Below are 26,825 nucleotides of genomic sequence, written 5' to 3' on the forward strand. Positions count from 1 at the left end.
GATGATTATATGCTCAGATAATGAATTAAGACATAAAGATGATGCATGCTGTTAATCAATTAAAAATAGTAATTAGAAGCGCAGATGTGACTTCACGCTCACTTAGGGCACAACTCTTTTTTTTAATACTGATTCATACTACAAATCTCACACACGAGTACTGGTTATTGCAAAAAACGTCAAAAGTTTACCAGTTACTTATTATATTATAGTTTTAGTATTTGTAGTTATCATAAAAGTATTTAGGAAGGTAGTTGTTTGTAGTTGTTTGTAAACATTCAGCTCATAGCACATGGGATTATAAAGACAATATAAAAAGACATCTTCCAGTAATATACACAAAACCAACAGCAGAAAAACATCAGTTATACTATTAAATGTTCTTCTATATGAAATTAAGCGATAGTTAAATCAGGAAGTCTATCTCTCTCTCTCGTTGCCTGCATCCAAATATCTAGACCTCCCTGCTCTTGCAGACTCACAGAATTTGCTGATTTCACTGATATAATTACCCACAATTTATTGCAATATGATTGTGACCAACTAGTTTTTCCAATTGGAAAAAAAGACCTTATTATGAATGTGTAAGTAATTTCTTGGCTGGCTATAGAGGGAATCCAAATGCATTTTAATATTGCAGTTTTTAGGCCTGTCTGTCAGCAGCTAAAATTGCCTTGCAGTCTCATGCCCTCGCAGACTTGACACGATGACAGTGAACACGTTACATTACATATGACAGAAGTCTTCGAGGACTTAGTCTTTTGTCAATGCAAGGAAACAAACTATCATTTAAAGAAATTGCTTATGATTTGCATGCAACAAAGTATTGCATGGTGTAGAAAAAGTAGTATCATTACCAGTTATAACTGATTACTTCACTTAATATTCATATATGGAAATATGGTCATTTCCAAAGGGTTGTTTGTGACTTCATTGTTCTGCTGCTGTAAAGCCTGTACAGGTGAGTATTTTAGCCAGAAGCATCTACAATAGCTTGGTCAGTGGAGCTGTTATGACATTTTGCAGAGACATCTGTTCCTAATCTCAGTCTGAGAGAGATTGAGACCACAATTTCAGCCATTAATGACTAACTTTTTCTTCTGTAATTGTTTTCTAGGTGTGGTGTTGAGTAGTGGCTGGCTTTGGGCTGTGTTACCATGCCTGTCCCTGTTCAAGTCCACATCCTGTGTGTTATACAGCCCAATGCAGCAGTAAATCTATTGATTCTAGTGATTTTGTATTTTTATTTCCTACCTATTTGTTTCCAGCACACATACACTTTTGATTATGCCCTTCTAGCTGTTTTTTTCTCCCTCCAATCTCCACTTCCCTCCTTTTTCTTCCATTCTCCCCATCTCCTCCTCTCTCCTATACTACCTGATGATTAGAGGGGTAATTGCCCGGCTCAAATGAATCTCCAAGCTTGGGCTAATTACATAGCCTTCAAAAGATCTTTTTTTTCTCTTTTTCCCCTTTTCTCCTCCTTGGCTCTGCATCAGGTGCTCCTTTCTTTAGAGAGGTAACCGCCTCAGTTAGCATGATTCACTCCGCGTCACAGTTTTCTAAACTACGCAGGTGCTGAGAGACACCCTTCAGTTTGTGCATGAGTACACATTCGCAAACTAAAATCAGAGAAGATACACATTCTCTGATATACAAAACCTGCACACATGCAACTCTTCCACAGACATATACAACATGTGTGGACAAACAGCCACACATACATGCTGATGTGAAATGCATTTTCCATTCAGGCTAAACAATACCCCTCAATAGCTGCACACAATAAGGCAAATCACTCTCAAATCGATTTTTTTCCCCCGTCTATCTTAAAGTGACATCACAAGAGGTATAGTATATGCACAAGTGCTGCATTTTCATCCTGCGGCAAAGGGCTTCCACACTGATTATTTTCTCCCTCTTTGGCTACCTCAGGAGGACATTATTGAGCTAAGTGTATTGCAATTCTGAAGATTGATTACAAAGCCTAAATGATAGGCTTTTCTCCTAAGTTAAGACTACGGCGGAGATGAGAACATACACGTCACAGGCTTTCTTAGTGCCAGCCACGCTCACAAGGCTTCCCCTTCCTGCTGCCTGCAGCAGATAATATTGCAGATTTATGGTGCAGATTGTCTCCTTAATCTGGTTGTTTATATCCCCCCTTCCTCCAACCCACCTCTACCCTGGTTCCTGCTGGCTGTTTGTCCAAAGGGTATTACCCCAGGACGGAGGCAGGTAGATGAGAGATAGAGCAGTAATGCGTTGCTATTATTTAGTGTCTGTTTGTGTATTTCAGATGGAGAGAAAATATTTGGTCACACCGTGTGAGAATGAGGCTGTTGCCCATCCTCTAGTGTTTTGTATGCTGAATGTGTGTACTCATGTGTGATGCCCAGCAGCCATCTGTGTATGTGTGTTTGAGTGCTGCGTCTGTTTTTCTTTCCATTCAGCGATCTATCACCTCACCTCATTCATCTCCAGCTAACCTAGTCATTTTGGTCCCAGTTGGAGTCGCAGACCTCACATATAGTGTATTCAAATACCTTCTGTGGCCCTCATTCTCTGTCATAACCAATGTGAAAGACCATGTTTACAAAATGGACTGTCTTGCTATGAAGCAGCTCGATAAAGCCAGAAAGAATGCATTAGATTGATACAGGCAATGTTTTTGTATACTGAGCTTTGCAGTGCTGTGGAGGTAGGAGTAGGAGAATGTGTGTGTCCAGTAGACCTGCCGCAGTAGTTGGTGTTCCTGGTGTTACACGGTGGTCGGGTGTACACCGATGACATTACCTGCCAGCCACCTCCACCGTTGTTTTGCTTTTGTAAAAATCAGTACTTTGTCGATGCAGCAGTGAGGCCGGCAGCAGAGCCGCAGCACAGGGTAACAAGAGTAACATTTCACTTCACAAGAGTTAGGAGAGCTGACTGACGAGAGGTTTTGCTGTTAAATTGACCTATTTGGTAATACGTCGGATTTAAACCCAATGCTTATAGGGAGTCTGATAAAGTTAATGAGGGAAAAGCAATTATCTCACTAAGAAGTTGGAGGTGTGCTGCCCTGTCGCCTGCAGCTCTTCATCTAACAGCTCCTTCCTTGTCCATAACTCCCATATACTGAATAGAACTACTCCCTGACATATTTCAAACAGACCCGCTCTCAACAAATGAAAATAAATGACAGTTGTTTTGCTCGATGAAAAACAGTGATAAGACCCAGACTTTCTCTTTCCATAATCTTTCCCTTACCCTAACCAAGTGCTACCACTGCCTAAACATAACCATAAAAAAGTTAAATAATTCTATGGTTACTAGAATTATATATTGTATTGCAAGATCAGATAATTCGGTAGAGAACAAATGAAATATTGTCAGTGTACATTTCACTGATGCCTCAGTATTAACATTCCTGCAATTTGCCAGATACTTAAAGCATTTCTCATTATGTTAATGGAATTATGTGTCCCCCAAAACGTATAAGCTGTTGCAAATTAGTTGTATATACCGGTAAAAGTAATTTTTAGGAGACCTGGTGACACTTGAACAGACATGTCCTTATGCAGTACATCATGGTAGACACTGGATGTGAAGGCTTTGTTTTATGTGTGTAGGCATGTTTTCTGGACTAGTAGGCGGTGGGTGGTGTGTCATTCATGTAAATCAAAACAGTAAATTAAAAGCAGTAAGTGAACTGTATTTTTTATTAAGCATTCAGCCTCTGTTGGCTGGTAGCCAAATAGATAATGGCTTGATTGGTGATGTGATGCTTTGCAGCTTGTTGCTGCTTAGCTGTTATGTAAACAGTGGACAGTGAAGGATTTGGCATCGTAAAGTGAAACATGCTGTTTGTCACTTGGTTGAAAGCTCTTTTGTCAAACACGGAAAGATTAATAAACACTTCACTAGTCTGCTGCTGTTTGTGTATAAATGTGTGAAGATGTGAATAAACCGACCGAACCTACCAGTGTTTTGTTGCATGTTAATCTAAGAGGAATGCTGGGTATCACTGCATTGACGCAGTTAAGTCTCTGTTTTCTGTCACAGCTTTTTTAACGCTTGGACATGCTGGACTAAACATCCTTTCTAGAAAATAAACATTGAGTACACGGGTTCACTGTTACACATTTAGATTCATAAAGATTTCATACTGTAAGCCTCAAGTGCATCAGTCACACATACTGTACACTTCCTCTGTCACGTTAAATCCAAGTCCTGGCCAATATGTTAACACAGTAGGTTTTAGCTCTCCTGCCAAGTTTCAGAGTGTTTTTAATTCCTCTCTTGAATTATTGAACAAAGTAAGCTGGAGAGTTACAGTATGATGCATCACAACATGATATTGAAATGATTAGATCTCGCCATGCTGGAGGCTCTTACTTTTTTTTATAAATAATAATAATGAAATACAATGTATGAATTCTGCAAAATTAGATACAGATGATTTTTTCAAATGGAAAATGATTGCAACTTTTGGACCATTATGTTGCTTGAAAAGCTGAATTTTTAAAATCTAGTACAACTGCAGGCACAGTATATACAATTTTAGAATAGTAATGAAGCTCAGATTTATTGGTGCATCAAGAGCTTTTGATGGCTTTAAAATGTCTTTAATGTATTTATTTAAGTATAACAGTTTAACCCCCACTACTCAGCAATTATATGCAGTATAAACACTGAAGTGTTTATTAATGTATTTGCCAACAACACTAAGTTCCCTTCTCTTAGAACTGTTTGTGAATTAGTCAAAAACTCTTGGAAGACATGTTGAACTTGAAGGTTCATTTGTGATCTTGGAAATAGAAGTTTGACAAAAGAAGATCTCAACTCAGGTCCACTTAGAAGATGTATTTCAGAACTTTCAGTCACATCATGTATCTTTAAAAAAAATGATAAATCAAGTACAACCTTACCACTTCTATAGGGTTAGGGACCAATACTGGACTTTTGAGTCAAATACCTTAAAAATCAGCAATATTTGGGATGTTATAAAATCCAACCTAACCCTGCCAACAGTCACTTTTCTTTGAAGATAAACACAAAGTTAACCAAACAAACCATACAAATCCCTTAGATTTGAGTTTTAATAGAATTGTGGCCAAGAAACACACTGAGTGGAACATTTAACAATGTAAAATTAAACTTGTTAGTGCTCAGTAGAGGACAACCCCTGTAATGTTGACACAGAACTAGTTTGGCATTTCTGTACTGTTACTGTTCAGCTGACATTCCCATTGATACCTTTGTATCTACGTGAAACTTAAATCTAACTATACATTACACTGTAGTGTGATAACGAGTGTAATGTACTATAACCAAGCAGTTGTTTATAAACTGCCAAAGGATGCTACATAGTGGGGGTTAAAATAAAGTGTCAGTAACAAGTAGTGGAATGGTATTGGTACCATAGGGGTCCTCAGTCACTGGACCTATAAAAAAGAATTGCACTGTGACAAATACTGATTTGGTGCAGAGAGAGTCATTATATATCTCCATTTGTATCCCACAGAGTGAATGGGGCCAGTTAACAATATGATGTGCTATTACTTCTGTTATTGTGTTCCACATGTGCAATCCTATTTGCACACCCATAGATACAGAAATAGGCTATTTTGTTAAATTGATTATGTCATAAAACTGACTGACATTAAGACAGGTGTTTTAAAGAATTTAAGACCTGGTTTTGTCTAACTGATACCTCCTTTCTCAGTCTGACAATCAGAGGTAAATAGGTGGCCTTCCAGGGAAAAAGCAAAGACACAAAGATGGAGTCTCAGCAATCCATCTCATCTCCATGCTACTGTTTGCTCCTGCTGAACATAATGAAGCTTAATTGAGTCATAAAATGAATGCTAAGTTTAGCAAGTTAGTTTAGTTTTTCTTGTATTTGATGGAGACATTTGGCCTTTATAGATTGCTTAAAGGGACAGTTTAGTTTTGGTGGAATTACTTTTTCCTCTACTTCTTTGTGGCATGTAAACATTTGGAAAGATAAAATAGCAGGTAAAAGGTAAAAGCATCCTGTTGATGGAAAATGGACTTTAATTAGAGCAATCAGCTTCTTATCAGCTGTAAAAACAAAATGTTAATGTTAAACTTTAGTAAAGTGCAAACAGAGCAAAACATGGTATAGCTTAAAGTGTCGGTGCTTACACTGATCAAAAGCCACTGAAGGAGGGCTTATTAAATCCTGTATAATTTACCAATCGACAACCTGAAAATAAGACTTAAAAATCAACTATCTTTTTCAGAATTGCTTTAACATTTTGCCTTCATAGAGTCTTACTTTAACTGTCCACCTTAGTATACACTCACTGACTTGCCTCGCCTTTCTGTTTCTCTTTCCTTGTCTGTGTCCGCTCTGTTGTCTTTCTTCATCAGCAGCATGTTTGATAAAGATGCCCTAAAAAACACACCTTGCGTTTTGGATATTGTTTTTACCCCGACTCTGCTCAAAACCAATGTGTCATCAAATGACATCACAACAACCAGGTGCACTAACAAGCTTCTACAAAACATATAAGAATAAATGAAAAAATGCCAAAATAGGTCACCAAAAATACCCAAAGAAAATATAAATTTATAAATATAAATTTTTGGTGCCATTTAATCCTTAAATTACAATTTTGGGTAAAGTTTGGAATGGATGGAACATCTTCCAAAGTGTTTTTACAGTCTTTTGCAAGCAGGGAGTTATGATACTGTAGGCATTGTCTTGGCCCACAGTAAATGTCAAGAATTACTTTTGTGGTTTGTCTACTTTTTGTTCCTGCCTTTTTTATAGTTATTTACCTCTGTTTGTGGTGTGACGCCTCTAGAGAATAGACCTGAACTCAGAGCTGCCTTTAACGGCACATTTATAACCCACAGCTGTACAAGAGCAAGACTATACCAGGGCCAGAAAAAATCCTTTAATAGCCCAAGCGTGAAATGTATTGCTCTGCATTGCACTGTATTTTCTTGAGGAAAATTTAGGGATGGATATCTCCCTCTGTCATTACTGAATAAATCTAAAGAGAATATACAGTGCAAACTCCAATGCACACCTGATTGGCAGGTCTCAATTAGAGTAAAGTCATCTGAAAAGAAAGTGGTACAACTCATCTTTGCATACTAATAGATTTTTTTAAAGTGGTGAAACATGGGTCAAAGATGCTGCTGCTTTGAATATACTTTATTTTCAGTCACTTTATTGCTCTTTTTGGCTCATATAAACAGTATTTATGTAGTCATTTTAATCTCTTGTTGTCTGTGTTGGGCCAGCTACAAATGAGCAGTGCATGTATCCACAAAATCAAGATACATCATTAAAATCCATTTATAAGTGTTAAAGTTGGTATTTTTTTAGGGTGTCTTTCATCAGACATTTTGCTGCAACAAAGCAACTTAACCAAGAAAAAAAAAACTCACAGTTTCACTGGAGCTCAGGCATTTAAATCTCATTAAGTGAAGATAAATGATAAATAGATGAATAATTAAATATGTATTATAATCAAGTAAAAAGGCAAAGATGACATTGAAATATACAGGAGTGAAATTATAAATGTAAGAGGAAAATAGATTGATTTACAAAGTAAATTATTAAACTACTCTATTAATTATTTATGTTCTAATTTGTACTCTCCCTCTAGTTTATCAGCTAGGAAACAGTAACTTTATTGTTCTACCTCATTTCCCTCTTCTTTGTGGTGCTGGCCAAGTTGAGTTGAGAGCTTATAACAGGATTTGTGTTTAACCCTTTCCTGTTGTGTACATAATGCCCAAGGACAAATTATCAGCTCAAAAGGATCTTTTAATGGGCTTTGCAATGGATTCTGTCAGAAAGTTCAGCATAAATTTGGTATTTCATATTTCAGCAAGGACCGTTATGGTTGTTGAAACAGTGAGAAACCCATATACGAGGCACTTCAACAGGAGTGAATAAGGGCTCATTTCGAATAAAGGTGGCGGTTGCAAGTCCTTCCCTATGTGTTGTGAGAGGTGGCCTGTTACCAAACAAAGTGCACTCAGATGTCCTTGTTTGTCCAGGGGTTGAAGGACAGCCCGGTGATGACCTCACTCACCACAGTGCACCACTTTTCAGTGTTTATCTATCGATCGGTATGCTTGTGTGTGTGTGTGTGTGTGTGTGACGCGGACAAGGACACAGATAGTTGTGATATCATGTCCCCTCCCTCTCTTTGTTTATTTCTAAAGGTCCTTTGTGTTTCAGAATTCAGCAGAATTATCTCTACATGTGGTTCCATTTAGCATATCTTTTTCCCCATAACACCGCCAAGGTAATGCAGCTTAAGAGGGTAGGACACAATATTTGGGATACAGCCTTTGTTTGTGTGTTGGTACACCTGCTCCCATTGTCAAAGTAACACTGAGGCAGCAATAATAGGCATATCACAATGTCTGGATTACTGCTGTAATAATCTCTGATAGACCCAGGGCATTATGTTGGTGCTCTGGCTTAGAGTCAAAAGATAATCTAATTGAAAGCGTTATTTTATCTCCCTTTCCTATTTCATTGAGTTAGCTCGCTGACCTGTGTGTGTGTTCGTTTTTTTGTGTATTTTACTATTCAAAAGTCACCTACGCTATCGTTTTGCTTCAGGGATGTGACCACCTTTACGGTAAGTACAGTTAAAGGTTATATGGGCCCAGCCCCCTCTCTATACATCAATAACCTCCACATCTGCACTTGTCAGGGCTTCTGGATCTTTATTTGTCTTCTACATGTGATAACAAACATACTTAAGTCAGCCATGAAAGGACAGTCAAATTCGATTATGGCAAAAGGAGTCCCACTAAACACTGAGCATCTTATGTCTCATATATTCTTCTGCCATGGTTGTTATTTTGTACATCTTAGCTGTAGATCAGCCTATTTAGAAATTAGTATCATCAACCCTGTGTTTAGACTGCTTAGATTCACCTTATTTTCTAGACTCTTTGCCTCACTCTGCCCTTTTGAATGTCACACACATTGACCAAATTACGAAATGTAATTATATTGAGTTCTTTGAAAATACAACTCAAGGGCAACATTTGTTAAGCAGCTGCCATTTGGAGCCAGCACTTACAAAGTTGCCACTTTCTGCACTTTCAAACATCAGATGAAATGCTGAATGATCAGGATTCTCTGTCCTGTTTTTGTTGTTATGGCTGGAAAAAGTCATTCAGCGACAACAAGGCAGGTGCTGCTATCTAAAACTATCACTAAAGTCCCGACGAACTTATTTTTTATTTTCACATTTTATTCATTCATAACCCCAAGTGTTATAAAAAGCTGAGTGTATTTAGTATTTAAGGCTGATTGAAATCCAATTGAAAGACGCATTCTAGTCCGATGTTGAGAGGGTGCAAAAGCCTCCAGCTCTCTAGGACACATACGTAAGCTTTACTCCTCACACATGTAACAACACAAGTAAGCTAAAGTGACATCTTGGAGAGCACTGATCTGTGTGTGTCCCATTCTTATAAAAGCAATATCTCAGGAACCCCTGAAGGTAATTTCTTAAAATATGGCACAAATGTCCACTTGGACTCACGGATGAACTGAATGAATAGAATTTTGTTGGTCAAAGGTGAAAGATCAAGGTCACTGTGACCTCTCAAAACATATTTTTAGCTATAACTCAAGAAGTCATATGCTAATTTTGACAAAATAACTTCAGTTTCATTAAGAACTACACTTAATACCTTTTACTAAATTCCTTCAAAGTCTTCAATACATGAGTCTGGACGGACATGACTGCTACCTGACTGGCGGAGCCATACAACCGTGGTGGCAATTCTAATTTATACATGATATATAAAATACAGTAAACCTTTCTTAATGTATAGGCCAGTAAAGTAAGATACACAGGATTTATCAATGACAGTAAGTTTTTTGTTAAACAACAGAAAAAGGCTTTTTACTGATGGTGAAAATGAATTGTCAACTGCAGACTATCACCATTGGGGCTTTTGAGTCCTTCTGTCGAGCCAACGATTCCCTCCTCTAGGACTTCCAGAAACTCAGCGAAAACAATGAAATGCATTATCATATGCCAATTCTGACGAGGCCTTAAATGTTAGGGAAGTCAGAGGAAGCGAAAGAAGAGGGACTCCCTCAGCAGATTCTGGAGAACATCCATCAGCAGGTCAAAGACATCAGCAGCAGCAAGATGGGTTTCTCCGGAGAAAACCTCCATGAAATTTCCAGGCTGGAAGAAATGACTTGGTTTCTCCACAGGAAGATCAAGAAAAATAAGGGAGGTGAGTCCCACAAGTGAAAAAGAAGAACAACTGGGATATCTATACCTGTGGGACTGGGTTGAAAAAGAAGGCCTTTATTACCCAATGTGACGGTGAGGAATGCAGTTAAAGGTGTTGGGATTGCACATGCTAATAAATGGTAGACCCAGTTTGTGTCTCTAGTGACTGCTGCAAGGCCACCAGGCACCTGTTAGCCCTCGAAGGGGGTCCACTCTTTTGACAGCATTTCCAAAGTTATCCTCCATTTTCTTTAGACGAGTAACTTTAGGGAGTTGTCTGTGTCACACTATTGGGAGCAATCATCAATCCGTCCTCACAAGGTACCATCATTCCAAACACAGAAAAATAATTTCAGTCTTCCATACAATATTCCTGTGTATTCTGAGTTGTGTCTTTTTATTCAGTTCTTTAAGTGTAAGAACCATGTTTTTACTTGCATTAATGTTATTACTTACTGTATATTATTTTAAAGTTAAAACACTGGGTAATCCAGTTACAATTTTAGTATTTTTGTAACAATAGAGCAAAAATTATTTTGGTAAGGTCAGCACGGTGGTGCAGTGGTTGTTCCCTTACAGAGAGAAGGTCTTGGGTTCAAATCCTGCTGGGGCAAGCCATTTCAGTGCTGAGCTTGCATGTTCTCCCTGTGCTTGCATGGGTTTCCTCCAGGTTCTTCCATTTTTCCCCACCATCAAAAACATTTACATTAGGTTGATTCTCCAGTCAGTGCACTTACACATGCCTCCTGATGGCAATTTGATCAAGCAATAAGTCTTTAGACATGTCACAAAGGATTGCTGACATCTTCGTGGTCTGTAGTAGTGTTTCCCTCTCTGTTCGCAGAGAAGTCTTCACAGTTTTATTATCACAGCCTCAGAGTATTCAGAGCAGAATATGATTACGATACATTATTCGAAAAAATAATCATGCATTTCAGCTTTCATCAATAGTTTATGTGCTCCATTTTTACTTGTAACTCACTACTTCTGATGTATCCTACTGCCTGCTACAGAAATAGTCTTTTTGTAGTGCACAATTGGATTTAATTTAATCTAATCTACGATCAGCTGAGGAAATGACATCTGATTGCAACCTGCACAAATACATATCAATGAATGTCCTCTCATGTTGTCAGCCACCACTGTGAGCCACCTTCCTCTATCTGCCTCTGTGATGGCTTTGGTCACATTGTTCTAATTGTTTCTTTGCCTCATTTACTCCCAAGTCTTCAGCTCTAATTTTGTTTTTAAATCACTTTACAAGACGAGAAAAGTTTTTCCCACATGCAGATTAGTTGATTGGTCAGATTGGTTGTTATTGTTCAAAGATTTGAGTTTGTTGTGCCCACATGGGCCTGTCAGGTTGGAAATAATCCATATAAAAATCATTAGCCAAGCAGTAGCATTTGGCAACAATGACACCTGTTGCTGGCATCCGGTGCGGTGATAGATAATCAGTGCTGGAAAGCTTCCTAAAAATAACATCTGATTATGAAACCAGAGAGTTCCTGTGTTGATCACTATTCTTAGATCATTAAGACGTATTAAGTGTTGCACAGCAATTAGATCTAATTGTAGAATGTGAGTATGTTTCTATTTGTGAAAGGGGAGCTGCTTTTTAACCCAATTAGTTTTGGGATTTACCAAGTCTGAATATTCTGTTTTCAGCAGCACCTTATTTAACATTCATGTCATTGCACACATTTGACTTTGGGTAGCTGCCTGATATTTTCACAGTTTTGTTTTATTGTTGGCCACTGTGCAGCATTAATGAAGCAGCTTGGGGTTAAGTGGCTTCATCAAGAACACTGTGGTGGAAGTTTGGGGCGAATGAACCCCAGACCTTTTATGACTTTGATTCATGAAGCCAATTACAGGGATTTAAGCAGTGAAACGTGTGCTTTCAAAATTGCTTTTACAAATTCTACCGCTGCCTGCAGCTTCACAACTTTATGTTAGTGTGTGTATGTCTTCTGTATGTGTGTGAGTTTTGTGGCTGAAAGGGACAGACAGAAAGCCTTTTTTTTTTTTAATCTCTAGCCTGCATGACTCATCTGACATGGGAATTCAACGACCTTTGAAAATCTGGTTTCACCTTATTAGATTGTTGCAAGTGAATTACTGGCATTTAATGACGTCGTTATGAACTGGAAACACGATGGAGAGCACTGACTGAACTGACAAAACATGTCCAAACCAAATTGACCAAGAACACGGGAGACCCGAGAAAATATTTTAAATCACTATTTTGGATAAATTAAGGTACTCTTTGGAGCTATTGTTTTGGTTTTGCTCACCAAAACCCACCTTGACATGCACAGTGAAATAAAAAATTCAGAGTTTAATTCTTGCGTCCCTATGTGAATTCTGCTATTTTAGGGTATTTGAAAAATATGTTATCTAAAAGCATTTTTTGAGTAGGTCTAAGTCAAAATCCACTTATTTTCTCTTCCTGTAACATGTTGAAATGCCCCGGTCCAGACAATCTCGAGCGCCACTGGTTCCACGGCTAACTGCGCCATGAGGTGGTTAGCTTACAGTAGCTAGCTACAGCCAAGGATAGCTCGCAGAGAGCAGCAGTTGTTGGTTACTCTATGCTGCCCCCTGTATTTTTGGAGCTACCTTCGAATTCCGGCCATATTCTACAAATTACACCTTTAAGGCAACAAATATTGACAACAAGACTTAACTTGAAGACACTTATGTCCACATACAATTCCCCTCTCTGTGTGTTTGCTGTAGACCTGCGCTGGCCATGGAATTCATAATTTAATCTCTTGGATTAGAAAAATCATGCACCACTGCGCGTTAGGGATTATATTCCATGAGTGGCACATGTCATGGGAGAGCAGTTTTGACAGGAGAGCCAGTACTGTAGGTATGGGCAAGAGAAATCAAGGAGGGGATTTGTATGTGAGATTAGAGATGCAGTTCTGTTTATTTTGTTTTATGGTGTTTGGTTTTAACTCTTGTGTTTAAGAGCTCTCAAAAACACTCATTAAAATCAATCTGCAGGAATTTGTTTTAATAATGGAGTGACATACTGTGAGTGCATTCAGTGTACACACCGACACATATGGTACAAGGACAAGATGTCATACTGTAGTATGTAAACTATAGAGAGAAGAAAATGTTCTATAGGAGTATGTTTATCATTTCCCCATGTGAATTGCTGGAGTGGCAGGAGCTGAAGCTCAGTGAGGTCAATTAGTGCAGCTGGGTTGTTTCGTGTCAGGCCACTGAACTTTGATTACACACCAAGGTTTCTGTAATTTCAAATATCTAACTGTCAGTTGCATTTTAACAGACTTGAGTTGCTGTGCGGTAGCGTGTTGAATGTTTGATAGAGCTGCTTCACTCTGCTGGCTTTGCTAATCAAGTATAACAGAGAATAACACAGGCATATTATCTGGGTGCAGCAGTGGCATCCCCAGCTGTTTATGCAAATGAGAACTACATGTTGCTTCACTGTGATGATTTCGGATAATGTACTCCCTACGTTTCCTGCAAAAAAGTTTTAGGGTTTGTTGTAATATAAGTTTTTTACAGATAAAGTCCGTCAAATGTTATGTTTTGCATTCCAGTAATGGTGCTTTACCTTGATTTTACACACTGTCAGTATTTTTTTCTGTACTTCTTTTCTGTAACTCAAGAAAACAATATGATTCACAATGTGTCGCCCACAATATCGATAGTATCATGATACAGTGATCCTGTGATAATCGATACATTGCAAGAAAACCATCTAACGATATGTCACAACACCTGTTGAACTGAAGAATAAAAAATACCCCTAAGAAGGCAAAGTGCAGGATCAAAGGCTCACAATACAGTATTTTGAGATGCTAGACAATTAAGATGTAAACCATAAACTTGAATGAATAAGAGCTTGAATACTGTTTAAATGTTAATCATAATACACATTTTCCATTGGAGGAAGGCCCTACCTACAGAAATGCACTGTAAGCATGTCAAACATTTGTGCCTCTGGCAGCACAGGCCCTCCGTGACTGGTTCCTGTGGTTTGAAATAATAGGTTTGTTCCAGCAGATTTCAAAAGACACTTTCCTTCTCCATAGGGTGTTATCAAACTCTTCTCCGGACTGCCAGTTGAGGCCTAAAATGAAAGACATTACTACAGTCATTAGTTAGTCCATTAAATACTTAATTATGTGATCCTGCGGTGGTGACAACGTTACAGTGAGCTCGCATTTTTAGCGTCACTTCATTTGCTTCTGTTTGACCTCCTGTCCCTCGCTGCACATTTTTCTTTTTCTGCTAATTAAGAGAGCGAGCCATCAAAAGATTAGGGTTATGGGTTAGGGTTAGGGTAGTTTTAATTGGCCATATATGCGTTTTCAGGTTTCATGCATATTTGGTGACTTGTGTTATTCTTGGTAAATATATTTATAGAGCTGCATACTTAATTTTTTTAAGGGCTGTAACAATTTGATGTTTTGTCACAATTTATTTTGATAGGTCAGCTTTGATACTCAACCAGCTTGACTAAAACGTTTGTCTTACAGCACTAGTAATTTTCAACAACAGATACGTTTTGAGAGAAACTTAACCACACCTGATTTTTTTATTTTTTACAATATTAACTCTTACAATACAATACAATATCTGCGTGTAACAAGTAAAGTAGAATTATTGCTTTTCATAGTTATGTTAAGGAACTCAAAACAATCAGTCAAGGTTCGGGAAACATAGTGGTGTTGGTTTATCAAAATTGACTTGAAGCATACGGCATGATGTGTTCGCTTAATGACTGATTAAATGTGATATTTCCCAAGCTTTATTAAAGAAAGCCTACCTACCTCTTTATGCGATTGCGATTCAACACAGTTGGACTATGTAGGATATTTTCACCTGTGATTCTGTTGTCATAACAGTAGGTGAGCCACGTGTAGAGGAAGCTTGTTGTTAATTATGTAGCTGATCCAAACCAACACGAACTAATGTTTTTGAGACATCGCAACAACCAGTTCACATCAAGTTTGTACAGTTTTTTTTTGTGTTTTTTTTGGTGAACATTTTAAACAACATTTCTTACGTATTACACCTTTAATATACCAGGACGGACTGCCCAATTAATGTCTATGTATGGGAAACACTGACTTTGTACTGTTTTCAATTTAGTAGTAAAAAAGGATTAGCAGATTATCAATTATTCATGTTTTTCACAGCAGGGTTGTTTTTCTTTTACACAAGGTTGTATTTGAATATCCTTCCTTTAAGTATTTACTAAACAGGTGTTAAGTTTTTTCTTTCAGTAATGCCAGCAGTGTGTTAATAGTCAGCTCTCAGACTTTCCTCTGGCTGTTGGCCAGGCTCTTATGTGCTTCAGTGGGTGTTCACAGACACGAGTTCACATGAGGCCTAAATCATGACGTCAAAATACAGATCAAAACACCCACACATAAGACACAAATACAGTACAGAATACAGCACTCAGGTACGCAAAGTTTAATGTTTCTGTGACGCATTGCTGCCATCGTGCTGTAACGCCCAACTGTGTTGTGTAAAGCTGCTGACTTTGTTTTATTTCCCTGCATAACAACTGACTTCCCAGAACTCACAAATTACTTACTGGGATTAAAGGAAGTGTAGTTTGGATTAAGAAAGGCTTTTGATTCTTGCAGACAGAACACAAATACATACACACTTGCTCATTAACACACATTTAGCAGTACAACCACTCACGGATATTTAAAACCCACCATATTCATATTATATGTATTAGCCCCTATAATCTCTGGTCAAAACCCCAATGTCTCTCCCTATTTGATCAGTCTTCATGGAAGATGAGGCACCATGATCTCCATTAAAAAGCCTTTTTTTTTTTTTTTTTTTTTTTTTAAATGGCAATGAAAAATTACATTTTGATCACAGTAAGCCATTTGTCTGTGACTTACAAGAAAAACCTGGAGACAACATTTTATTTAATCGTACCATTTTTAGATGTAAATCTTTTTGAAAAAGGATGGTAGGGCAGGACATGGTTCAGGGAGGGATCAATTTAAAGTGTAAACCAATGGGATAAGGTTTGGTCATAAAAACAGCTTAATATTTTTTGAAAGTGCGTCGTGCATTGCTGTATGATGCAGTACCTTGTTCCACACTTTCAGAGGGAGGCACTAAAGTCAGAAATTTTCAAAGTCAAGTTTAGTAGAACTTGGGATCTTAATTTCTTGGTTTTGTCCATCAACAAACAACATGAGCAGGGCAAGTAGATGTTTGGTCAAACTTATTTGGAAGAAAAAGAACAAAGACAATTGATAAAATTAATCTCCAGACTGTCTTTTAAACACCCATGACACTTTACAGACTTCCTGGTTGAACGTTGACCTACCATCTGTTATCTAGTTGTATTCATAGGTTTCCTCTGCTGTGGGGAACACATACGTACATTTTGGGTGCTCACTTCTGGTTTCACTTCCATGTGAAGCAGTTTAGATAATTTAGCTAAACTTAGCTTGTTCACGTGACTGATTGTCAAACTGCTTTTGGTTTCCGCTTAATCAGACTTCATTGTTGCAACCTTGCCGTATGCCCAGATCTAAACAATTACTCTGGCAGCATTTCCCACACATACATTTTACTTGGGCGGTCCGCCCAGGTATATCAACAGCCAAGCAAGTATATTTGGGGACCCATTTTAGCATTTTATTCTTTTATTTTCTTTAATCCGTCTATCCGTGATTGATTAACTAGTTGACAATCTGCTCCCGCTCTTCCCCTCCAGTCTACTGTCAATCACACATGCTCTGCAGACAGAGAGAGATCCTCTCTGGTATTACATCCCTCCTGTAAACGCACTGATTGTGATGCGACCTTTCCTATTTAATGTAGGCCTACTTATTCCGTTGTTTTCTACAGTTAGTAGAAACCGACTTAAAGGTGCACCTGGTTGTTGCGGTGTCATTCGGGGGATGTTGGTTTTGTTTTGTCCACTCACCTGCTGTCATGATAAAGGAATAGCGGGTGAAAATAAGGTGTGTTTTTTGGGCGATTTTATAAAAAAGTTACTGCTGACCAAAAAAGCAGATAATGTCGCTGGTGGAGAGAAAACAGAGAGGAGAGAGAGTTTCCTGTTCTGCTATGAAGTAAACCTCATTTCGATATCAGAGACTGTGCTTGAATTAAGATTCTTAAGTTGCAGTTTGAATATACACTGCTTTTACTTCACATAAAGCTTGGATATACATACAGAGTTAAGCGGGACGATAAAAGCCCATGTGGCAGATGAATGCTCAACCTTTTAAAATGATGACTTGGCTGCTGGTAAATCAAACACCCACCCTTTGCTGTTGCCAAATGGTCCATCGCCTCTCATTGAGTCATTGTGTGCAGGCTGGATTCTGCTGAAGCCAATTTTCTTACAGCTTTGGACACACACAAAAAAGATGAGCACATGTGTATTTGGCCTGTTTCCAGTGCTCTGTAATATTATTGTCAGTATTTTGTTAAATGCCACATAATGCTGACAAAAACACAGAAAAAAAAACTCAAACTGTTTTACATAACATTCATTTTCACACAGTAAATGCTACACTCACATGTATGTATGTTGAAGTACACATCTCATTGCTCACTCAGAAAACACCCACTTCATAAAACTACCTAAAGCAATCTTTAACAGTATGGGCTTCAGATGACAGCAAAAACTAAATGTTGAAATGTGTTTGAACTTCATAACAAGATCTATTGGACTATGATGTGAGCAAACATCATGCAGTCAGCTCATATTTACCAGCCTGCCCATTAGAGTCAAAAGACTTCTTTCCAGTGGTCAAACCAGAATTTAATTTGAGCAAAGAAGGTGAATTTACAGTCTGTATGAGGGGTCTTAGCTGACCTTTCTTTGCCCTTCACAATCCACTTTAATACGATAAGACTGGTACTCTTTTCTTAGATGAAAGTTCTGCTCAGAGAAGCTTTGAACCAAAGTTCAAATGCCACACAACCGCATGAAAGGCTGTAAAAAAGCCATAAAGCCTTCTATGGTGCTGAGTCCTGAAGATAGTGGTATGCAAGGTTGAGGTCATGAGATAACTTAAGAAAAATGCCTGATATTGGCATATTATCTCTGTTGTATGTACAAGCTAAACTATTTACTATTTAGTTTTAGCATTATATTTCTTCACATGATTAGCATATATTAGTCCATTGATCATTTGTATGTGCACACTAAAAGTCACTGGGGCAAAATAGAGGCAATGCAATACTCAGTTATCTTTACTCATTCCCCAAGACAATGGGTTCTTTGGACCCAGAGTTAGTACTATTTTTATATTACTGTACTTTAATCTACTGTAGTCGAATTTACTCTTTAAACTGACATGTTACTATTTGTTACTTACAGTTTTGCTGTTAATGTGTATCCTTTGTGATTTTGAATGTCAAATAATCATCATTTTGTACAATTTACAATTACTTTGTAACAGTTTTAAGGTAACATTTGAGCTTCTTGTTTCAAACACTAGGTCAAAATAACCACATTTTATCTTGGGTAAATAACCCCTACAGTAATATTTAAAAACACCAACACTGGGTCAAAACAACCCATTTGGTCTGGGTAAATTATCCAGTTGGTGCCACATTTGTGTGTGCACATTTTGAGTTATTCCACTCCTACAGCATTGCTAAATTTGTTCATTTTCAGTGATAACAAAAGAAAACTAGAATGGCACTCAGTAGAGCGCACACCTCCGCCAAGACCCAACAGTGTCCTCTTGTACTCACTCATACCAGCCACCGTAATACTTTTTTTTTCATCAAGATCCATGCATTATTCCTGGAGAAATGTTAAAGAAAGTGAGAAAAATATCATAGATCCACCCCTTTATCCGGATTCGCACCAAAAGATAATGGGGTCTATTCTTGGCTGAGACCCATCCTCTGTCCAAGTTTTATAGAAATATGTTTTTGTGTAATCCTGCTCACATGGACATGGATGAAAACATAACCTCCTTGGCGAAGTAATGACTGCATGGTATCTCAAATAGCTCATGGGTTTCTGTTTGGTGCCTTGAACTAAAGGCAGACACTGGACAAAGAATGTGCAGTAAATATATTAGAGGGTCTAATTAATGTCTGTAATCTTGTTTTGCATCTAATATTTAGACATCTATTTTTGTTACGTAAAGCCACTAAATTAATTTCACCTACTACAGTATAATCAAAGGATTTTGATGCAAAGGATTGCCTTTTTTTAATAGTGTGCTTATCGCATTATTTTGCTATAATTCATCTTGCAGATTTGATTGGCAGACTTTGACATGCGTGGGCTGCATTGAGCCAACCACTGATCTTTTTTAAGGTTTCTTCTGTCCCCCGCCATTCTTGTCACATCTGTCACTTGAAAACTCCCACGGGTAGGGCTTTGTTTAGAACAGAACTTTATAAAGGAGTTACCAATATTTTTCAGAGAGTGCAGCTTGTTTGCACTGTAAGAGTATTTGTAATTTTAATTGGAGACATCAGCAGCAGCAGAAACCTTCAGCCTGAGCCTGCTGTAGCTGTTCCCTCCCAAAACTGAATGGCCACCAACGCTCAGTGTGGGTGTCGAATTAACATTTATATTTACATACAGTTTAGCCATTTAGCTCACGTTCACAGCAACACAGAATGACAGAGGGGGAAGGGGTTTAAGGACATTGGAACAGGACACTCTGTCTTGTACAGTAGTGTCTGCACCAGAGATACAAGAATATGTCTGCACAAGATATTTGGCAGTGTTCAACAATGCATTTCAATTCAACATTCTTCTTGTCAGATTTGTCAAGAATGATTTGTCATAATTTGTCAAAAGCCCAGAGGAAACACATTGTTATACTTAAAAGGAAATCATTTTTATCTTACTTTTCTGTAAAACTATACTGGTGTTTTGTATGATGTTGAGTAAGAACAATCCTTTATTATCCATAACATTTAAAAGTAGACAAGAAAGAGTGGAGGGAGGGAGGGTATGGTATGCAGCAAAGAGTCCCCCTATGAATAGGTTTATAATGCTTAATCCAGATTTATAAATTCCTTCTAACCTATTAACTTATCCTCATTACAAGGACCTTGATTTTAAGTGTTACCACATATTTGAAAGCCATGTATTTAAGTGTTACCACATATTTGAAAGCCATGTATTCTTCACATTATTGCTGAAAAATTATCTTGTGCAACTCTAATTCAAATTTTAATTTTGATTTAAAAAAGTTTTAAATTCTGTCTATTGTTGGACAGACAGTATTAAAATGCTATACAAGTAATAACATAAAGAATAAAGTACAGAGTTATTTAAAGATTCTATAAATAGGTAAACATTTCACTCTGTTTTATTCAAATACTTCATATTAATCATTTAAAAACAAGTCATTTCTTGAGGAAAACCTTAACAGAGTACGATTGAAAGTTTACTACAGTCAATAGAAAACAGGTCTAACATTGAGCTGTTTTCTGGTAATCAGACTCCAGATTAAGCCACAGCACCAATTCCTGCTTCACCCCATCCATCTTGCCAAGGTGTGGATGTCCCACGACTCTCGTATTTTATTGATGAGCCTTTTCTCCACTGCAGTCACGTGTCATGGTGGAGGCTGCAGAATATGTGGCACCACAGCTTAACTGAGTCATCATGTTTTTACAGGCCTTGTACCGCTTATCAGCCCCAACTTGTGCTTGTTCCCTGAAAGCACGCTAATCTCCCCGGGTGATTACTTTGACCCCAGGCCATTGATTACACACCATCTAGGCTAGAATGTCATTGGAACACAGGCGGTGACCAAATTTTGCATCCTGGCAGTGCTCTCATTCCCCATCAACCAGCCCCATTTATCCCCTCCCCTGCTTTCTGCTGTGTGGAAAATGGGCTCCGACTCTTGCTGCGGCTTTTCAAAGCAGAAATGGACCTGTTTTTATTACGAGTTAGGTCAGAGTGGGATACATTTCATTTCTAAATTTTTTTCCCAGTGGGTATGCGAGGAGTGTTTTTTTGCGTGAGTGACAATGCAATTGGTAGAGGAAGAAGGAGGCTGTTGCTATGTTACCCTCTGCTGCTTAATATCCCTTTTATTCATGTTCACTTTATGGCTGTCACAACAGCTGTCGAGGGGTTGAGCATTGTGGAGCCCCACTGTACACTGCAGGGCGGCTCTAGTTTGGCACGCCAGTCTTTTGATTTTTTTTTCATTCTTCTCTCTGAGCAGGTCAGTCAAGGCCAAAGAGCCGGAGGCAATAAGAAAAGAGGAGGGAAATGCTTTCAGCATGAATTCAGACTCTTAATCTCTTCTCTGTGCTCTCTGCTCACCCCCATGATGGAAAGCAAATAAATCTCTCATCTTTACATATAGCGACAGACAGCTGGAGGCTCATGACTTTGGCTCGCTCCATCACTGGCCTGTTTAACCTAGCGGCCACTGGAATTTTTCAGACTAGTAGTAAAAAAACAGCAATGAGACAATATTGGGGATTTTACAGGTTCATTTGTTTGTTACTTAGGGGATAGTTTGGGGATGCTATGTGAGTAAAAATAATAAATCCACTGAGGCCCTTTTAAGCATTAGTTAATAGGTAATAAGGCCATTATAAGTCCTTATAAGATGCTTATTAACATTGTTATGTGTTAATAAGATTTTAATAAGTGTTAATAATAGCATCATAAACATGTTTATTATCAGATTATAAGACATTTAACACTAAAACCTTATAAGCTATGAATTTCTCATAATTGTTTATGATAGCATTGCAAACATATTTGTTGATTTTAACTATCTTACCAATTATGTCATTGTTAACCTTTTTTTGTTGCTTTTTTAGAATGAATACATGATTTATTATATATTTATAGTGGTTGTCTATGTACTTTTTAACATTTAACTGTGCCTTTTGCAGCTATCTGATCTAAAGTGAGAACAATTCCTTTAATACATTTTGTAAATCCTTTATTATCACTTAATAACTTTTAAATACATTTATTGACACAACATCTATGTCAGGGCGTGTCCAAAGTGTACCTGCCATATGGTTCGATTTGACAGTTTCAGTGTATTTTGCCTTCGATAGCCTGACACCCATGGACTGGTCACGATAAACGTTCAAAAAGGAAAAAAAAAAAGGCAAAATGAAGTAAAGTACAAGAGGTTACTTAAGAAAATTTGTCCTAATCACATTCCTAACCAGAACAGACCAACTTCACATCCAAAGCCAAATGGTATATGAAGACATATTCCACATGATGCTGCCCCTTTATTTCTCATATCATGACAGGTCAGGTGCACATGCCAGGATTTCAATGCACGACTCAACACCCTAATATCAAAGCTTTTAAAGCTGACCCTGTCTGGCTGAAGCTGTCAGTGAGAAATTGAGCTGTCAGACACAAGACATCACATAGTACGTCTGAGAAGCATAGATCAAAGATCCTGAACTAATGCTATGGAGCTGCTCCTGGCTGTGAGAAGTCTCCTCTGGGGCTCCAAAAAGCTCTCTGTCAAACTGTGTAAGTTTGCAGATGACACAGTGTTGTTCAGACTAAAACAAGAAAGGCGATTGACCTGCTTGTATTTGGGTGCAGACATAACAAGTTTATTTATCCAAAATCACAAGTTGTTCTCAGAGGGCTTCACAATCTGTACAGAACATATGACACTCTCTTTCTTTAGACTCTTCATTCTCACAGATTAATGTGCTAAAAATTGTTGAACTTATTGTAGATTTCAGGAGAAGAGCCGCCCCCTCACTGCTTAAACTTTGAGTGGCAGTCCACCCAAAATCTATCTTTGGCACGTCAAACAAAAACTGTTTATTTTAATCTTAAACGGAAAAGCTTTTGTATTTTAATCTTTCAGAGAACCTCCACCGTCATCAGCTTGAATTCATGTTGGTTAGAATGGATTCCAGCGGTGACCAACTTTTGGATAAGATCTAGTAACTACTTTTGGGTCCTCCGTTTGTTTGACCTCAATGTTTCACACTATGAGCTCAGCTTGTAACATATGTGCTGTATACATATTGGAACTCACACACAGTCCAGTGTGTTTAGCATATTTATCACTGCTGTCAACTACTGTATATCTCACGTATTATGTATTAGCAATATACTCAGTATATATGTGTTTAATTGGTGGAGTTAAACTTAAAGGCAATAACCATGCAAAAATGCCAAAAAATGTGCTGCTTCCATTTTTGTTGGAGGAAGCAAAGCAGAAATTTATAGACATTATATTTACTAAATAATAAATTGTCAAAATAGTCAATGGATTAATCAATAAAGAAAATTGTTTAAGCCCTGAAAGCACCCAATACACTGTAATGTTTATATTTATGTATGTATGTATGTTTATGTCATTGTCATTAAAAAAAACAAAAAACCTCTTAGCTCACAAAAAGTAGATTATGGTGCACTTTGCAATCTAGTTTGTTAAGAGAGATTAGGCTTTTTTGCTATTAATCTAGAGCGAGAAGTTGATAATAAAAGGCAATGAAAGAATTACTTCACTGCCTCACCACTAAATGTTCAGAAATAGTGAATTACATGGCTGTTGCTCCTCCACCCTACCATCTTAAACTGAATTTCCCAGTTGGCTCTGTGCCCAGGAGTTACTTTGGGCCTGACCTGTGCTATTAACCCAGCGTGTTGCCTCCCTTGGTAATGACAGCAGGTGAAATAAGCCAATTTTGTTTTGGCTGGCAGATACTTTGATTTATCATACGTCCATGGCTGGCACTCACAACAATTTGTTTTCAGTCTTAAAAGGAGCCCAATTTGCTCAATACCATACAGCCTCAACAAAAGATGATCTTTTAATGGTTGTATTGAATTTTAACTTTTGTCCTGCATCCTCCAATGCACAAAGGGATGCAAGGAATAAAAGTCAATTTCCCTAAATTGTTTTCTATTTCATTTGAGCAATTTGAAAAAGCAGTGATTTTCATTATAAAGCCTTCCAAGATGCTCCACATCTGCTTAATTATATTTTGACAAAGCTTTTCTACAGAATCACATCACTAGAGACAAACATTTCTTTCAGTACATGTGCTTCTGTCATTCAACATTGACTTTCAAAATAAGCACAGTGTGTTTGCACCAGTGTGAAGTCAAAGCAAATGACCAACAGAACAAAATTTAATAGCATGAATTAAAGTCTGACAAGGAGCTTTCTTGAAGGAGGTAGGGTATTTTTTCTTGTGGATTAGCGGGGAAGCTCACTGGCACACAGCTGTTCTTAATAACCATCATTAGTGCTAAGCAAATCACATGCAATGATTCTAGAGTCACAGCGTACCCTTCATCCATTCACTTCCTTATGATTCTTAAAATAGCTGTCAGTAGCTTAAGAGAGAGATTTCAGCACTGAAGCAGCTGTTGTCATAGTTAAATGTACCCTGGGGAGTTTTAAACCTCAAGAAGTGCTATGAAGCTGTTTTTCTGTGAGTTATCCCAGCTTTGTTTATCTCATGCACAGGAACTCACAATCTAGTGTCACATTATTCCAGTGATCAACAGGTGGCGGTAACATGCTGAGATGTGCTGCAGTTTGCCTGAAAGGCAGGGAAGAAGAAGACTACAATCTAGTAAACATAGATATAAACAATGCAGGATTTACAAAAAAGTCTTTGGAAATGTTTTTTGATTATTGAAATGCACTCTACACATTTGTTAGACCTCAAGGATACACACAATCTGTTTTGGTGAGTAACAGTGATTGGAAAAATAACAAGAAAGCTTCTTATTGGCAATGCTGGCGGCATGGCTCCAGGGAAGGAAGTCTGTTGGCTGATTATTTGGTCCACCACTTTCCTCCAGACAGAAATATCTTAACAACTATCCTGATGGATTGCCATGAAAGTCTGTAGAAACATTCATGGTTTCCAGTCAATGTATTGTTGTAATTTTTTTGACTTTGGTGATCCTTTTGGACAGCTGGAAAGATTGAGATTGCAGGAAACACACACTGAGGTCCAGAGGTGACACATGTCTCATGTCTCGTGAATCTGTTCAGTGAATTTGGGGAACGTTGGAAGTTAAAAACACTTTCCATGTCAAGTGGCCTTAAGTCTTGTTAAACATCTTACCAGACATTTCTCCATTAATATGGAAATTATGACTCTGTGAGACCCTTTGCAGAGGTGGACTTGGGGAAATACCCAGATTATTATCATTATTTTGTCCAGCAGACAGTATTTCAGTGGTTCAAAATGAAGCCTTACAGCCACATAGACAAAACTTAAAGTCTGTGCCATCCCTTTCTTGTTGAGATCTTCTTTTCAACAAGTCTGCTGGAGTGTAGGAAATGATGTGATCTGGTTATGTGAAGAGGATGTTTCACTGCTGTGCACACAATAGCCCAACCCAAATTTGGCCTTAAAAAATAAATGGACCAAACAGCAGTCATGAATATTAATGTTGAGATATTCTTCCTCAGTCATATTCACAGATACATTTCAGAGCCTTTTCGTAAAAATTGCAACCGCAGTCAGGGATTGTGATCAATGAAAGCATCTGAAACCTCCCACTCTCCCAGCTTTCTACTTAATAATTCAACAACAAGCGTAGCCTCTGTGGGCATTCACTGTGAAGGGGAGCGTGTGACCTCCAGCACAGCAGCAGGAGGTATACCGCAAGAGGTTGCAGGGTGCAGAGATGATGAAGATGTTAAGTTGCTTTTCTCTTTAATGCTATTTATGGTGGTTTTGCCAAGACTTGAGAATATTTGAAGTAAAACTTCACACATTGATCTTCAGCCACAAGTGAATTAGTCTTGAAAATATAACGTGGAGAAGATGGTGTTAAATTGTTTGATTGATATTACACTGTTGGTTTGCAAGGTTGTATCAGTCAAATATTAAATGTATTCAGTTTTACTGAAGAGAAGTATTGAATCTTTTTTTCACTTTAGTCTTTACCTCCTGATCAATTTTGCATGGCCCAAAAGTTCTTCATTGTACTGCAGTGTAAAATAAGTGTACACCACTTGGGTGAATATAAACAACCATTTTCTAACAAATTCCTGCTGCCTTGAACTTTACAAAGCAGTTTACTGACTCTACGAACAACTGTTGGGGAAGTCAAGATTAGAAAAGTAGAATCTAGGAACCAGTTGAGAGAAAAACTAGTGACACTGACCCAGTTACAGAGACAATGTAATCAATGGTGTTAAAAGTCACATAGAAGGATCACCTAGAGCTGCAATATTAAAGCTGTCTTAATTTTAAATAGCCAACACATCCAAATGAGTCAAAGCAGAGTCTGCAGACGTCAAAGATATGCAATTTTTAGAATGAACAGACCTTTCAAACAGCCGACATTTTGACTTGTCGAAGCAGAAAAAAGCAAAAATGGAACTAATAACGATAACAATGGATTCATTCCAATTAGTTGTCCCAGTAGTCTCTTATGAAAAAGGCTGGATTGTATTTTGATTATGTCAATCAAGACACTTGAGAAGGAAACTAACTCCCATTAGAACTTAAATGGATTAGAGGTGAAACAGAATCCTCTTTTCAGGAAGTATGAAAACAAAGATCCCACTTTTCAGCTCACATTGATTTATGTGGTTTTGGTTTTAAATTGGAGTAAAT

The 26,825-nt window shown here is 37.9% G+C and overlaps 1 protein-coding gene across 2 annotated transcripts in view; it reads left to right on the forward strand.

The window, feature by feature from the left end:
- The window catches only part of pde1cb (phosphodiesterase 1C, calmodulin-dependent b), a 110,481-nt gene that overhangs the window by 57,553 nt on the left and 26,103 nt on the right, over positions 1 to 26,825 (forward strand). The window lies entirely within an intron of this gene.

Source organism: Pagrus major, chromosome 21 (genome assembly GCF_040436345.1).
Source record: "Pagrus major chromosome 21, Pma_NU_1.0".
NCBI lineage: Eukaryota > Metazoa > Chordata > Actinopteri > Spariformes > Sparidae > Pagrus > Pagrus major.